The following is an 18,257-nucleotide window of genomic DNA, read 5'->3' as shown; positions in this document are numbered from 1 at the left end:
CCTTAATCAGGGAGTGCGGGAGATATCAGGGAGTGCGGTAAACACTCTATCCCCTAGTTTCTGCTCAGCCAATCAGCATCTACAGCGTTCTCCTTCTCAGTTACTGATTGGATTGGACACCAGTAGGAAACAGGGATGTGAAGGTGGTGCAGTAGCTGTGCTGGATTTGGATGAGTGAGTGTGAGTGACACTTGTTTATTGTATTTACATCATTCCCTGCTGCCCACTAATTTTATTTTGCTCGGACAACCCCTTTAAGGAGAACCTATCACCTAAACTTAACTTTCTCTACTATTAATCTTTATCCCTGCCTAAGACTATTTATAAAGATACAGACTGCCTTGGTGACGTCACTGCGTTCCAGTGGTGTGTTCCAGCGTTGGTACGCAGTGATGTCACCAAGATGGCGGCACCCAGCGGTACAGTCTAGGGATGGAGGAATAGGTTAAGTATTAAAGTATTAGATACAGGCTGCAAAGGCAGTCTATATAGACTTTATAAATAGACTTAGGGCCACAGATTGGGACAGTTAGTAGTACACAGTGATCTTGCGCTGGATAGCACAACATCACTGTGTATGGACACTCCGCAAAGGATCATGCGATCCCAATCCGCCGATCTGCGTACTGGGAAGTTCCTTGCTTGCGCCGCCTCTTTTGAAAAGAGACGACGTGGGTCCATAAAACCAAGTAGAAATAAATAAAAAACGCAACTACAAAAATAATTATATTTAGAAACAATATTAAAACTAAATAGCAGTAAAATGAAAGAATAATAATTAAAAAAAAAAACATTGTGATTGGTTCTCTTTAAAGGGACACTGTCACCTCCTTTTTGCATTCTGACATCTCTACACAGGTGTAAAGGGTAAATTTAGCGGTTTTCATACCTTATTTTATATCATACGTCATGGTGCTTGTTCAAGTAAAAAGTCATCTTTTATCAACTGCAGATTGTGTTAAGTGGGCGTGGCCTTGCGGTTTTCACGTCACTTAACCCCGCCCACAATGCCACAGTTGGCCCCGCCTCCTCGTCGGCCATTGGAACAGGCTGGCCAAAAGGTCTAGACCCCACCCCCTTTATGTCAGCCAACCAATGGCGTTAAGGGGCGGGGCTAACAGTGACAGTGTCACTATAAATAAGATGTCATAGCTATATAATTTGAGCAATACCTTAAATCATGTAATATTTTGGGCCAGGGACTACAACGACATTTCTTTAAACTGGCAACCATGACAGAGGAGCAGTATCAGCGTGTGTTCCAGATTAAGAAATATTTAATAAGACATTAATATGGAAAAAACATTGAAGAATTATGACAATAAAATGTGTTTATAACAGATTACTAGAATTTATACAGTCTGTTCTTACATGTTTTGGGGATATTAAAAGTTTACCGTCTTTGCTAATAAGGTGATTTGGAGCACTGGGGCGGGCTACCACCCCCAGTGCATCAGCCGCCTCTATTATTGAATACTGTGGTGGTGCTCGGCACCATTCTTCTAATATTAGTTAGAAGGAGCAGGCTGGATGGGGCAGATCAGTGCACTGAGAAGGGTAGTCCCACCCCACGTGCACCTTATTAACCTTATTAACATAATTAATAAACTGCTAGTATCCCAAAAATGGGCCAAAGATAAAAATAAGAAACTTACCTTCATCCTCAGCGCCTTGTGCGCTATAGGGACTTATCAGCAGGTTGAAAATTTTCCATGCCATGTGGCACAATAATACATTTGGTACATTATGTGCCATCTTCACCATCTTGTATACATTGGTAAATCCCCCCCCATCTGCTAATAAATCAGAGACGTTTTTAGCCATCAGCATAGTCATCCTTGGTATCCCAATGCCATACTGCCATTACTCTAAAAATTATTCCCATTATAAATTCCTATTGTAAAGTTGTTTGCAGTCAGCATAACAATCTGATGGCTCATGGTATATAAACCCAACAATATCTAAGCATGACACAAGACCTCCTGTGCTGTCAGTCTTTTAATCTTCCTGTATTAAAGGTCTTTGAATCTTCTTACGGTCTAGAGCCTCTAGTACATCAGGATAAACCAGTTTCAGCCCACATCGGTCAATAAAAATAAGTGAGTTGATTAACTGGCTCATAGTCCAAGAGCCTCAGTCTATTCCCAAAGCTCAGGATCAAGAATCATGTCAATAAACTCAATCATTGTCTCTTTTTCAGATTCACTGCAGTCCTTTATAGTCACTTCTACCTAGAAGAAAACTAGGCTTCTATGTAGTTCATCAAGCATGTCATATAAATGATAGAAACAGACAATTAAATCCACAGTGAAAATTCAGGCAGATTTTGGCAAATGTATAAAGAAAAGACTTCATTGTATTTAAAATCTTTAGTTGTGGATTTTGGATATTGCTATTGCCATTCTAATATGTTGAGGATTTTCCACACTTAAATTTACAATTCAATCATTTCTGTCTGAATAGAGTTGTTGGGTACAGTCCCATGTTGTTCAAATTCTGTGGATTTTACCCAAAATGAAATCTGCGGCCGTGCCCCACTGGTATTTCCACACCAAAATATACAGCTTTGGTGAAGATTTCTTGCTGATATTCCACTGCAGAATTTGGTGATTTTGGTGAAATATGTTAATTAAAAAAATGTAAAAAGTCAATGTTTTCCACAATTGTAAAGATTGCAGGAGCTGAAGCATATTTACAGCAAAGTCCACAGATTTATTGCAGATTTCAGCTTTCCAATTGAAGTTAAAAATTGCAATGTGCAATAAATCCACAGCGGATCTTATACAAAAATTGACATACTGCTGTTCTAAAATCTGCCCCACGGGTCAAATTACACACAGATTTGGTACCAATTTTACTGCAATGTGTAGCTGAGATTTTGGAAATCGTATCCATTTATTTGCTTCTGTAAATGTTGTAGATTTTCCACACAAAAATTCCATGCAGGAAAATCCACTTCATATCTGTGCTGAATTATGGTGCCTATACACCTCCAGTTCAGCCAACATTTCTCTCTTCCATCCTCCCCATACACATAAACGTACAGTATGGCCAAAAGTTCCTTTGTTCGTTGTGTACTATGTGGGGAAGGAAGTGGTAAGCTGCAGCCAGACAGTTCTGATGGCAGCTTATGTCTCTGAGAACAAAGAGGTCAGGCTGTGAAATTCCATCATGCACTACCCACCAACTCTACCAACATCTACCTGCGGGTTTGGCCATCATAAGTATAAAGTGTATGTTAACTCTTATACAACTACTACGATTGTTCCTTGCAGCAGGGTGTGTTCCCGAATTTTCTATTGATGCCTAAAAAATCTTCAATGTATGATCAGTAGGAGCCCAAAAAAACAGCACAACTATGTCCATCTATGTGTGGGTCAGCCTAAATGGGGCTAAGAAAGGCTAATCAGACACAACCACGCTTGCATGGGCATCTCTGCCTGAATGGACCTCTTCATTTGGCTGGGATCAGTGGGGGATCGCAGGGGTTGGGCCCCATTGATTATAGTGGGGCAGGGAGTATGCCAATTGGCAATTTTCATTGCAAAACTTGCAACAGAAGGGAGCAAAGAAAATCCTTCTTTTCCGCTAAGCACTACAACCACTGAACCACCCAGCTTGTTGAAGGCTCTATAAAATACATCCATGTAAATCGTCAGACATACTTGTAAGGAAAGACAAATCTTTAGACAGTGTAACTGTATTATGGTGACAGATGTTGTCAAAAAGAAGCACAGCTCCGCTTACAGCTGTGTACTGCATGACATTCCCATAGCTGTGTAACAGGAGGGGAACAGATGTTCACACAACTCTTTAGATCTGCAGACATCACTTTCACTAGGCTCCAGGCTCTGCTGCTACTAGAAAAGTTCAGAAGAAGCAGATATCAATCACAGCTTTCTCTGCCCTCTACAAACATTCATTGTGCAAATACAACTATTAAAGGGCTGAGCTATGTGTGAAATTCTACAACATGGGAGTAAATAGGACAATACATACTATTATGTAGGTGCTATGTACTATTATAGCCTTAATTTGTCCATACAGTTTAACCCCTTTACTGCTTCTTCTCCAGGTTGTACAGTATTTTTGAAAATGATGGTAACAGTCAGTATAGCTTGTTATATCAATAAAGAGAATGTATCATCTAGATTGTTTTTTACTGATTAGATTTAGATACTAAAACAGGTTATTTTTCTCTAACATGTCTCTACTTTCTAATTGTAATTTATTTTATTTTTAGTATGTTGTTATGAGAACTGCCATCTTGCTCGCTTGCTTGCTTTAACAGCATTTAGTGATATGCTTTGCAGCAACCCACATAGACACAATGAAAATCTCCAGACCCAATTCTTTGTTGTAAGCATTCTCTGTAACCTCTGTGACCTGTGAAGGGGTCATTCTACAGGTGAGGCAGAGGCTGAACTGTGAACATAATCAATTGTTTATCTATACACTGATGTCACCTTTCGCTGTAATTCTGTACAGATCACTTTTCATCAGCCTCCTCCTTATCAACACAGACAGAACAGGAAGTCTCAGCAATATTAGGTCTTGTGGCCATACTGAAAACTGCGGGATTATTTTATAATATAGATAGTAGAATAAAAAATATCATTAAAAATTCTTTAAAAAATATTTTTAACCTTTTAGATAATAGGATATTTTCTAATGACACGTTCCCTTTAAGAACACATACCCCATCAGGGTTTGAGATCTACTGTATACAGGCTGATTTTATCCCTATTTTTTCTGCATAGGGATATAGTGTTTGCATGTATTGGAATGTTAGCAAATAAAGAGGTAGAACAGTACTCAAGTCATGAAAATAAGATGAGGGCCTGGGGACCTCCTGTTGCAATAGGTTAGGAGTGTTGTGTTGTCAGGCAGCCGCCAAAAAGAGGCCTATTTTTTATGATGGGGGCTCCCTACTTTCTTTGTATTCTACTGCAATGCCATCTCAGCTTACACATAGGCATGCAGTGATACATCCTTTTTTCACATGGCAAATAACTTCTAAGCATATTAGTCCTTTTGGCCTATGGTGGCAATCTTTAGTAACATCAATTGTCACAAAAATTCTCAAACAAGACTGGATTATAACAATGCAGAATATCATAGCTGGAGACTTGTACTAACAGGTGACTTTTTAGTTTATATCTTTTTGGTTTTAGCCCGGTTTTAATTAGACCGTCAGCAATGAATATCTTTTAGTTAAATATTTTCACATGAATATATGGGAATGATCCTTATTACGGCTGGCAGATTAAATAAAACCCACATGCCACAATATAAAAATAAGCAGATTAACCCTATCTGTAGATTAGTAATAGAGAACTATTGTTATTTGTGGCAAATTAAACCCTTGTTAAGAGTTGCTCTTAACATTAAAAGCTGGTCTCCAAAGTGATTTAGTCATTGAAATGTTAGGTTAACAATTAGTCCGGGCCTACCCTGCCTCCCTGTTTGTATAGAAATATAGTGCGGCTAAATTGTACATTTTCCTGCGCTTGATTCTAAATGACTCCCCACACTTAATTATGAGGATGAGAGGGGAAGCCTTATTCCTCTTTGTTATAGGATAAACTTTCAGTAATCCCAAACAAAGGAGCCAGTTCTGGAAGATATGGGATTTGCTGCCGGATTATGGTCTCAGAGATAATGATGTGCAGTCAGCAGAAGCCGGGTTTATTTTAATTCAAATAAGCTGGTAAACAAACTACTGGCATGGGTGATGGCGAGAGGAGCTGTCTTCTGCTCCTGATACATCGTCTGGCCATTTTACAGGCAGCAGAAAATCTATTATACCCCATTTTCATATGGGTGTAAATTAATACAAGATTAATCTACACATAGTCTATTAAAAATGACAATATATTGCATTCTATGTAACCTGTGTCATCTGACATCATTTTCCAGGACTGGGAAATGGCAATGGATGTAGCACTAAACAGGATTTCCATTCCTATTACCCTATTCCTAATGTAATATGCAGGAATTTTATTGTTGCAAAAATGTGAAATGTTAGGAAATTATCATTATTTATTATTAGGTTTATGATCACTGACAAGGATTGGTAAAATTATTTTTCTAAAATTTTATGGCATAGCTTTTTTCTTAAAAAGTTTTATAATATAAAAATATCTATCTAGCTCACCGATTTTATTTTGTATAATGTTAATTAATGGCAATTTGTTTTTTATTTTGAATATTTCTTTTGTACCGTACAGCAGCACACGTTCCTATTTTTAAGCTAATTTTGGGTTCAGTCTACAAAATGAGCCAGATTATTAAAGAAACCTCTGGATTTGCATGGTTTTAGGGACAATACCGAGGGGATTTTCAGATGCAAATTTCAAAGCTCTAGAGATGCTGATAATTAACTGCGCTATTTCCTGGATAGAAGGCGCCGAATGCTAATATCATTCACATACACCTGTAAAGAATGAAAGATTTCTGCACATGGCTGTCTTTTTATAATATTCAGATGTATTTTTCTATCCAAGGTTATAACATTGTTGACGCGGACCCCTGCAGAGATTTTATAAATCTTGTAATACAAATAAATTCAATGAGGAGTATGATGATAGGATACTTCACAGTGTATTTTTCTTTATATGTGTGTGTGAATCTAATGTTTAATGAAGGGTTAAGCAATAATCCGGCAAGCAGTTGGGCACTGAATTCTTAGGTGTAGGTATCATTCTGATTATTTATACTAAAAAGAATAATAAATAATATAAGCTGGAAGAATATGATTATAACAAACTGTAACAATTTAGATGTATATATAAAGTCCATCCACACTACAGACTGACACATATGTTATAGGATTGGGAGGATAGATACTGTACAGATGAAATATACAAAACAACTGAATGTTCTAATTCCAGATCTACCACAAATAGCTTTTTCTAGTTCTAATTACAGCGCTATTTATAGAGGGGGACTGCTGCATTGTTAATGCGTAATAGCTACTGGAGGTGCAGATCCCTGAGCAATGGGCTATTCTTTAAATGAAAGGTGAAGGTGGTGTGAAGAAGAATGCAGTTTCTCTTCACATGCTAGTGCATCCATGGCTAATATAGTATGCCTGGTGCCTGATGGGTTAATGTGCAGAACATCTGCATCCATCTCTGCTCATTCATAACCAATCATGCGGAGTAATGAGCACAAATATGAGGCATATGCCAGCAGCTCCCTGTGTGTTTACCTGAGTACACCATACCTGCCTCATCTACAGGAACCGCCAGTGCTGCTCAGCATCTGCTGCTCTACATACACTGGAACAATAACATTTCTCTAAGAATAACATTAATTCATGAGCCAGAAAATTGGATTGTAGATCAGTAGCGCCATTGACATATAAGAGAGAGAGAAAGAGAGAGAGAGAGATGGTAAATAGATGATAGATAATAGATAGATATAGATTGATAGATAGATAATAGATAGATTGATGATCGATATATGATTGATTGATTGATAATTAGATAATAGATAGATAGATAGCTAGATAGATTTTAAAAACAGCCTCCAAAACAGCTTTGTCTGTGGTTTTTAAAGTATATGTGTTTTTTTTTATTTTTTTACAGGTGTTTTATACACATTTTTGAGTAGTCAGTGGGGTTGGTTTAGAACTAGATATCAGCGAACCTCGAGCATGCTCAAGTGCATCTGAACCTGATCGTTCGGCATTTGATTAGCGGTGGCTACTGCAGTTGCATCTAAAAAACATGGATATAGTCATTGGCTGTATCCATGTTTTCCAGACAACCTTGGAGCTTTATCCAACTTCAGCAGCCCCCGCTAATCAAATGCCGAACAATCGGGTTCGGATGGACTTGAGCATGCTCGAGGTTCGCTCATCTCTATCTAGAACAGATGTGTTTTTAGTGCATTTTTGAGTTATGTTCACACATCGTCTTTCCAGCAGTCTTTTGGTCAGTCTTTTTTTAAACCAAAACCAGGAGTGGGATAAAAACACAGAAAGGCTATGTCCACAAAATGTCAAAAATAGAGAAAAGGCGGACGCTTTTGCTATTTAAAAAACATCATTTATTGCAACGATTTTACTGACTGCAGTGCAATGCATTGAAGTCAATGGAAAGATGGATGTCCAATGCACACAATATATTGAATATTGGTCGCTATCACGGCGGACGTCAAAATAATGATCATGACAATTAGTTTCGGATGTCTTTTGCAAACAGACGTTTTTTTATTAGTTGTTCACACACAGTTTTTCTTTTGTCACTGTTTTTCTGTTTTTACTGTTAAATTCAATGGACTTGCCAATAAAGCCACACCCAAAGATCAATTAGCAAACCCAAACTAGAGTAATGTGCCAACACCAGTCATTCTACTACGGGAAGACTAAACAGCTAAATGACGTCCGTTATTTTAGACCTCAAAATAACAGACGTCATTTTAAACGGCGCTGAAAAGAGGTTGTGTGAACATAGCCAAACTGTGCAAACCTTTCCATTATCAGTATCACTCCCGAATTTATTTGAAAAAAGACTGACCAAAATATTGACAGAAATACTGTGTATGTATACACAAACCAACAAATAGATAGATAGATAGATAGATAGATAGATAGATAGATAGATGGATAGATAGATAGATAAAAATAAAATTGATAAAAACATAAAAACCGTGGAATATCCAGAGGGAAGGAGAGACAGAGGAGCCACAAAATGTGTGAAAACTAGATCTATCTGATTTCACTATATTGGAGTATATTTATATATAGGATATTTATATATAGGATAGTGATCATTCTTACTTCCTTAACAATTCAAGGAATCAATGAATAAATAACAATCCTGTGATTTGTTCCATTCTGCTCTATTGCAGTTTTTGAGAACTGTTTTCTGCCAAACCATGCCTAGTGCATTGTAGCTAGCAGGAAACAATATTGTAAATGGTCACATACAATGCCTGGGTGGACATACAGTAAATGCCTCCAGATGACACCTCATCAATAATCCCACCACCCCTGTTATTTACCTGTATGTTCAGCATAAGCATTGTTTACTACTAGAGACATGTTCTTCAGTTACAATAACAACCATGCATTATAAATCACACTTAAAGGGAATGCTGATGCCTATTTCTTTAAAGTCCCATTTAACCCTTCATAGTCATAAGGACCAAAAATTATTAATACATGGCGGGAGCTGAGCTTGTGGTTACAAGTCACAGAGGTGGATTACCATTACCTCAAACTTCTAGGGAGAAAGCAAGCAGTGGCATTAATTCCTATAGAATAGTAGACAAACACAGGCAGAAACTAACAAGTCCCCTGCTGGGCTGCATTATCTATGGGCTGTAAAACCTCTCTAATAGCCGGGACCTTCATCTCAGGGCTCATTCTGTAGGTTTGTGAGGACACACTTCATCATAATTATATGGTGCATTGGGGCAAGTAGTCCAGCCAGAAACATTCATTACTCCAATATGATTAGACCTCTCACATCTAGACATAGCATACCAGAGAGAGAGAGAGAGAGAGAGAGAGAGAGAGAGAGAGAGAGAGAACTGGATTATATGTGTATGTATGGAGAGATAGATAGATAGATAGATAGATAGATAGATAGATAGACGAGATACATAATAGGAGATAGATAATTATACATGATAAATAGGCTATGTTCACACTAAGTAAAAAAAGAGAAAAGGTGTTCGCGTTTTCATTTCAAAATAACATCCGTTGTTGCTGCATTTTAATTAAAAACAATGGAATGACGGTCACCCAATGCACATAATGTATTAAATACAGGATGCTGTTTGTGCAGATGTCAAAATAATGATCATGACAATTATTCGCCAACATCTTTGGTAATCACCGGATGTTGTTTTTTAGTTGTTCACACAGTTTTTCTTTTTTCACCGTCCTTTCATTGTCTTTACTATTAAATTCAATGGACTTTAATTATAGACACACCCAAAGGGCAACTACAAAGGGGAAAACCTGAACTAGAATAATGTACTAACAGCCATGATTGTAATAACGGACGTCCAAAACTCAAAATGACAGACGTCATTTAAAAAATAATAAACAGATAGGAAAAAACGTCAAGTGAATATTGCCAGATAGATAGATAGATAGATAGACAGACAGACAGACAGATAGATAGATAGTTGTAGATAATTATACATGATGGATATAGATATAGACAGAGTTTAAAAAAAATACTATATAGAATTGTTAAATTAATTTAAAAAAATGCGAGAAAAGAAGTGCTAAAAAAATATTTAAGAGAAATAAAAGTAATTAGGAAGAATATATGTATGTAGACTATAGGTGTGTACCTTACATTGAGTATGGTTTATATGGATAAATGTGAACAGAGGTAGAATAAATAAATTAATAAACAAATTAATAAATAAATAATAGATAGCTAGATAGATAGATAGATAGATAGATAGATAGATAGATAGGAGATAGATAGATAGATAGATAGATAATTCAGAAGACTTTTGTGGGTTGTTTCTCTTGTGACATCTCATGCTCCATGTCTTCCCCCATCTTTATGGGCACTGTCTGCTTAATCTATTACTCCTATATTTGTATGTGACTAATAATAGAAAAGGTCTGCTGAAAGCTTGCAGAAGATAAACCTTTCCTGGGGGATATAGCAGCAGAAGGATGAGGAAACTTGGAGAATGGCTGTATTAAAATATGAAGAGATCAGCTCAAGCTCCCAATGTCTCATTCTGGCGAAGAAAAAAAATAATCTTTGTGAAATGCCTATTCTATGGCTCCAATAAACAGAAGCCATTACCTCACGGCTGCTTTTGTTGGCCCTATACAAGAGAGAACAAAATGGTTATTGAGGGGAGCGCTTTAGATTGTGATTGTGGGTAGTATGCACAAAGAGCACTGTTATTGTATTAAAAGAACCATCTGTAGCAGAAACAATGCCATCAAATTATCTGTGAATACCCAGTGTAAAGTATAAAGCTGCCTCTTTGGTGCAGGGTGGGGGCATGTGCAGCACTCTTACGAGAACGACAGTTTTGTGTCTGTGTTGTTGTCGGTTCATTCTTCTAAAAAAAACAGCCATAAACGCTGCTTCTTGTTCCAGGAGCTGGAGAGTGCAGAGCTGCATGGCCGGGAGGATGGAGACTGCACGGAGCTCACTGACTGAGGAAGGAGCTGCGGGCTGGGGAGCTGCGGGCTGAGGAGCTGCGGGCTGAGGAGCTGCGGGCTGGGGAGCTGCGGGCTGGTTTAGGGTTGCTGCACTGCACGGACTCCCCTTTATTGCTGCCAATCAAACCGCTGGGAAGACAACACCCCGAGTTGCTGCCACGTAAGTAATTGCAGACAAACTTTGACACCCCCTCCCCCTGTAGCTATTTTATTTTGGATCTAAGAGTGATCAGCATCCCGCCCATGTGCCAATCATCCGTGTAGCCGGGGCTCCGGTGGCTTCAGGCAGCCTGAGCTCTTCTGGTTCAAGGTCTCTGCCTGCAGGTTAACCTGTTCAGTGCTGGGACAGTGCACACCTGTGCTCAGGGCAAAGCAGGGGGTGCTCGTGCCCAGCTGTCACATACACCTGGATGCCAAACACCTGCTTGGACTTGTAGTTCTGGGAAGCACTGGCTTCTCCTTAGTTATTGCTACTGCCTAGGATTTAGCCTTTGTCCCCCACTACACGACAGAGCATTGAATAAGAAAGTGTGTAACCACCTGTGGATGTTCTAATGCCAAAGCCATGTGTTCTCCTATTACTAGGAACCAATGATACAAGGGAAATAGGGACTTCTCCCATACCCTCTGCTTTATGTTAGGCAGAGACAATCCCTATCCCTAACACATGTACATGATGATGATGATTGATGATGATGATGGTAACTCAATTTATACTCTATATATTATAGCATAGAAATGTATTATTTAAGCTTATATGCATAGTGTTTTAGGCTATTGATTTTGTCTTAGCTACCTATATATCAGTATATTATGGACAGCAGTCCTATGTAAAATCACACATAACTTTTTTGATCGTACAACAGGGGTCATATAATGTCATAAATGAATGACAATGACCAGATTTACATATTTCACACTTTTATTTGACTTTTAATAGATGGAGAGTTTCTACATCAGCTCTAGGCTATCATACCAAGTGGCTAATATTTCAGAGCTGGATAAAAGTGATGTTCCTACATTCATCTGCATACAGAGACTACTTAGCCAATTTCCCTGGCTGTACATCTCCGAAAAAAATACTTGAGCAAATGTGCCAGGAATGATCCCCTGTGTATTTTTATGTATATGTTGTTTCATACATAACTCTCAATGTGTTATGTGAAATGACAAACTCAGCTCTGCATCATTTTACAAACTCAGCTCTCCTAAAGCTTCATATTGTGAATGCTGTAACCTGTTAGGCTGCTCTTTGGCGCCTCCTCTGACTCCATAAGGAATTACATGTCTGGTATTTCTGAACACTTGGTATAAATGCTGTGTATTCTGGGCAGACTGAATTTATTTATTCTGTGAACTAGGATTAGGGTCATCAGTACTTGAATGAACCAGACACCCAGACAACTGCAGCGGTCCATATATCTATCCACTTCCCAATATTGAGGTTAACCCCTATGTTTTTGTGTATGTGATGGAAATAGGCTTCTGCAATGAGTAGGGAAAAAAACATGATGCAAGATTTTTACAGAATTTAGAAAGCATTCTAAAATTCATTCTAATTCTATATATACATATATATATATATATATATATATATATATATAATTTTTTTTTCTTTTTGTGCAGAGAGAAAGGTTAATCCTGGGCTGTATGATGCAGATGTGATTGGCAGGGGAGAAGGTGTTGAGGGCAGGTCATGCTGCAGTATTTACAGCCCACTGCCTGATACCCAGCCTTTGTTAGGGCTGCAAAGCTAATTTAGTGCTGATCAAAAGCGCCACATAGTTAAAGGACTGGTAATGACTGCTAATTTCATCTCACACTTGTACATCCCCAGCCGCTGTCATTAAGGACAGGCCAGGGAAGTGCAGGTGAAGAGCAGCTTCTGCAAGAAGATCTTTAACATTAAAGGGCTAATCTCCAGCCCCAGATCCTTACTTATAGCTGCTAATTCTAAGCGTGTCCATGGCCTTCCTGTGGTTGCACATATATGCCCCACTTAGGGTACATACATTTCTGTATTATTCTGCCTACAACAAAAAGTATTGCAAATCAAAGGCAGCACATGTATTGTTTTTCTTTGTTTGTTTGTTTTTCTTAAATCAAAAAAGGGTTCATTGAAAAGCAAGCGTATTAAGGTAGCATATATAGCCTTTCAAGTACACACTTGTTATTTATGGCAAAATATTGGCCCACACATATCAAAAGATACATATAGGGTACGTTCACACCTACCGGACCTGCAGCTGATTTTCCGCTGCGGATCCGCAGCGGATTTCATTTAAACAACTGAACAGAGCATCAAATCTGCACCATAAAATCTGCTGCGGATCCTGTAGGTGTGAACGCACCCTAAAATGGAATATACATATATATATATATATATATATATATATATATATATATATATATATTAATATTTATGTCACAGACTCTTTCTCTCTCTCTCTCTCTCTCTCTCTATATATATATATATATATATATATATATATATACACACACACACACACACGCACATGAAATTCCCTCAAATGGGAACAATGGGGGCTGCTGTTGAATATTTCCCTTCACTGGCCACCAGCACTGAAATGCTGCTGCCTAATGCTGCTGCTGCTGCTGCATAATGAATGCCTGCTCCCCTTTCACCCCCTCCCTCCTGTCACTGAGAAAAGTTTCTGCACTGGGCAATTATTGGTGGGTAATCCTTTGCACATCTACCGGCTTTGTCACATAACTGTACTATATTGATTCGATGGATAGATAGATAAATAGATAGATAGATAGATAGATAGATAGATAGATAGATAGATAGATGGATATTTGGAATTGTATACATTGTATACAGTGAGTATGGTGCATTTTACATGTGCTTTATTTCTGTTCAGCTATTCCATCTAGGGTGAATGATATGTTTGTTATTTCCTAATATAATGAATAGAGACCAGTGTCGCGTTTCAGAAGTGTTATTTAATTTTTTTTCCAGTTTTCAAAGTACATTAGCAGTCCGCTTTTAAAGATAGTGAAAACTGATATAGAAGAAAAAATCTTTTTGAGTCCTTTATGGTTTTCATCTGTGTACAGTAAAGATCTATAGAAGACCCCGCTAAGATTGTGTGATGTATCTCTAGCAAGTAATTGAGGATGTGCCAGATGTGTGGCTGTGTTGAGCACGTTGTCTTGGGCCCCCCCTGTTGGACACAGTGGGAGCTGCACAGTGCCAGTCCTGATCCAGCTCTAGTATTTGCCTTGTGTCATTTTCATTATAGAACTTTTTTTTCCTCTGACAGAAGCAGGAAAGCTGTGTGTGTGTAGAATATACTAAATCCTAATTGAAGGCAAGGTCTGGCACTGTGAGGGATGAGTACCAGGCATCTTCATTTATGTCATTCTTTTATTCATCATTGCTTTCTATGATGTCTATAAGGAGACCCATCTGAAACCCATTTCTAATTCATTACCACTGCTTTAATGCTCCTTGTTGTCAATTGTGTTAACTGCATTGTTCCTGTCTGCCTGCCTTTATTTCCTATTCTCTCATATACACATATATTTATATATATATCACTCTAAATGGAGAAAAATTTGCACCTCATACTCAAACCACTTCACCCTGAACCCCTAGAAAGAATTTAGTATACCCCCAGATAGTTCTCTTCCATGTTGCTTTAAGTTTTATGTATCTAATAGAGGGGTAAACATATCACAACATTTCTCAATAAAGTTGGGGAATAAATATGGGGATAGGAATAGGCATATGAGTATTTCTCTGCATTCTACTTCATATATTGGGATGATATTATTACAAATATTAGTATGATTATCATCACCGTCGTCATCGTCATATATACGCTGCAAAATGTAGAAAATATATTGTGACTAATGGTTGTAAAGGAGCTCATACATAGCAGTGCAATATTTTATTTTTATTAATAAGTCACCCTGCATTTTAAGGATGCCTGAGGGGTATCAGACACTATATGTTGTATGGTGCAGCTTCTATTTGACTACATATAAAAATAGAATTATTGTACTCTCCATCACACCAATGTATATATCTATAAAGCCGAAAATTCCCTTGGCAAAGTATAAGCAAATCTTCCATTCAGTTAACATCAAATAATTGCTTTAAGATAAGTGTCAGAGAATGTTGATCTGGGTTAGGGGATAGGATCCAATGTTATGCCAGTGTCTGCCTGGCCTGAGGATGGGGAAAGGTGGATGCTGGATGCGCTGTGAATTCCGCTGCTTGTCAAGAGTCCTTGAAGGAAATGATTGGATAAATGTGGCTGTGGATGAGGCGCCTGTTATTGCCCTGTACCTAGAATGCCACTTCTCACAATTACAATTGCTACGCTTCCTGATCAGCCACGAACAAAGCCGGGGCCCAGTCCTTCCAGATAATCAATAAGAAATTTCAAGGACGCTCTTGTGCTGCCGGGTAATTGTTCTGGAGTAGGATGGAAAATAAAATCTCATTGACCAGGTATTACTGGGAACAAACACACTTTCCACTACATTAGTAGCGAGTGGGTCTCTATAGAGCGCCTCTGTTTTAACATGATATATACTTTTTCCAATATAATATTTTATATCCCATAAATATTTTGTAATGCAAATGATTTTTTGTATTAAACCTAAGGCTTTACACATACAAGTTTTATCAATATAAAAGAATGAATCTTAATATTATTTCTATTATGTTATAAAACCTCTGCGTAAAGCCTCAGGATTTAACTGTTTAATAAATTCCGTTAACAGTGAAAACTTTTATCCGCCATAGTCGCTAAGTGGAATTATAATTATAGCCATTTACTAAAAAAAAAAAAAGTAATATTTTTATAAAATGTAACCTTTCTTCTGCTTGTTCTATGCATCCTGTGTTAATGCGTGTGTAAAAGGAGTAGATCCCTGCAAATTTTATTATGCTAAATAATTGGAATCTTTTTATTTCACTGTGACATTAATTATAAATAGTAAAATAAAGAATCAGCATTAAAATGAATAGACATTTCACTGGGAAGTAATGGATTCTTGGATTGCTTTATAAACAATGGAAAAAATGATAATTGTTTAGTTATGAAATACGAAATTGCGTGATTTATATTATGTTATATATTAGCCACCTGTCTTAGGTTATAGATCCTGCTAAAATATGCAATTTATAACAATTTAATCCATATCATTTCACTACATTTTGAAAGACTACAGACACTACTTAAAGGGATGCTTCTAAAATTATTAAATACTCTTTATCCTATGGTGAAATCATTATAGTATAAACTAAATGTATAAAAAAAAATGTAAAATTATGTTAGGAACACTTTTAGTAATGGCTTTAAATTAATGACCTATAGATTAGCATTGTATAATACAAAGGCACATGTGTATATTATAATTTTCAATATACATATCCTATTATAATACTTTATATTAGACGCAACTATATATTTATCATGTAAAAGACAGTATATTGGTAATACAGTTAGATAATATGATCAAAATGGATACTTTATATAAACATGTACGAATTAATGTATCTACATGTTTTTTTACTTGTATTTCTATATTTTTTGTATATGTTAATATATACTGTATATATGACATTGTTGTCAACAGGTGTAAAGGCTTCGTGTTGATCTCATAATTTACACCGACGGCTAAAACTTTTTTCTGTCGTAGTCTCTCAGCATTGAGTAGCAGCGAATTAATTATTTAGAGGGAGATAAAACTCTCATCGCCCAATAGGACCTTTTCAGATTTGTAATTAGAAAATAAAATGAGGCAGCTCTTCTTCTCTTTCCTCCTCCTCCTCCTCCTCTTTACCAGGGTCTGGGAGTGCTTTCCCCCAATACTGGTGGTCGTCAGGCTGCACTAATTAGCAATGCTGAGAAATTTCTGTTAACAAGGACATTCTCCCAGTGCCCCTGCTCCCCTGCAGTTCTTCATTTCCATAAGAAGATTAGGAGGAGTGCAGGGAACACACTCACATGCAGATGGAGCTATATAATAGCACGGTGCTGGGCCGCCTCTCCCCTCATTACTGCAACCTAAACCCCTAGTTCCCTGGACTTTCTTTAGAAACACCTTGGAACATTAGGCGGCAAACTTTACTTAGGCCCCAACCAATATCATGAATTGCATTTTGAGATGAATGCAACAATAGATAGATAGATAGATAGATAGATAGATAGATAGATAGATAGACAGACAGACAGATATGAATAATTTATTCAAGCAAATTAAAAGTTTCATAAATTCAATATTCTGCTTCCAATTTATTTAGTTTAAATTGCATGAAATGTATTTCTTATTTTCTATTGTAAACTACTTAAAGGATCAGCTGTTAAAGTTAATTGAGGTTTAACTAGAGATTAATACATACTTAGATTGCTTTTTAAATCTTAGAACTATAGATATAGCTCACAAATTTTTGTATAATATTTTATAATTAGTAGTACTTGTAGAAATATAGAAATATTATCTAATAGTTTGCATTGTAGGAACAATTTCATGATGCTACATAAAACTGTTGGACAATGTATGTGATATGGTGATACTGTCACGGTATATGCCATAGTATAATAATAACAATTTATTTGATTATTCACCGGATAAATGTTGAGAAACCATGTAATGGTTTCTGAGCTAAAAAGGCAAACCATTAACTGAAGATAATCTACTTCTTTTATTGGACTTATTTGCAGCAGCAAAAGTGATGTGCAGTTCCCAAGCTGGCCATTAGACGGAGCTCTTACACCATCAGTGTCTAAAGGACTTTTTCAAAGAACCTGTTTCTTTTAAATTCAATGAATAGCCACTCTAATATCAATTGGAGGAAGATCAGAAAATCTCTAGTGTGATGTTCAAACTTATTCTAGTTATTTTCAAGCTGCAAACTGGGGGGCTTTGAATGGAATAAACCTGGTAGAAATAGGTTAGGCTCCAGGGTTTAACTGTAGAGCAAATAGAATTTATGATGATAGATAGATAGATAGATAGATAGATAGATAGATAGATAGATAAAAGAAAATGAAAGAAAGAAAGAAAGAAAGAAAGAAAGAAAGAAAGAAAGAAAGAAAGAAAGAGAAAAAATGGAAGA

The sequence above is a fragment of the Dendropsophus ebraccatus genome, chromosome 6 (genome assembly GCF_027789765.1).
Source record: "Dendropsophus ebraccatus isolate aDenEbr1 chromosome 6, aDenEbr1.pat, whole genome shotgun sequence".
Lineage (NCBI taxonomy): Eukaryota > Metazoa > Chordata > Amphibia > Anura > Hylidae > Dendropsophus > Dendropsophus ebraccatus.
This window is presented reverse-complemented; position numbering follows the sequence as displayed.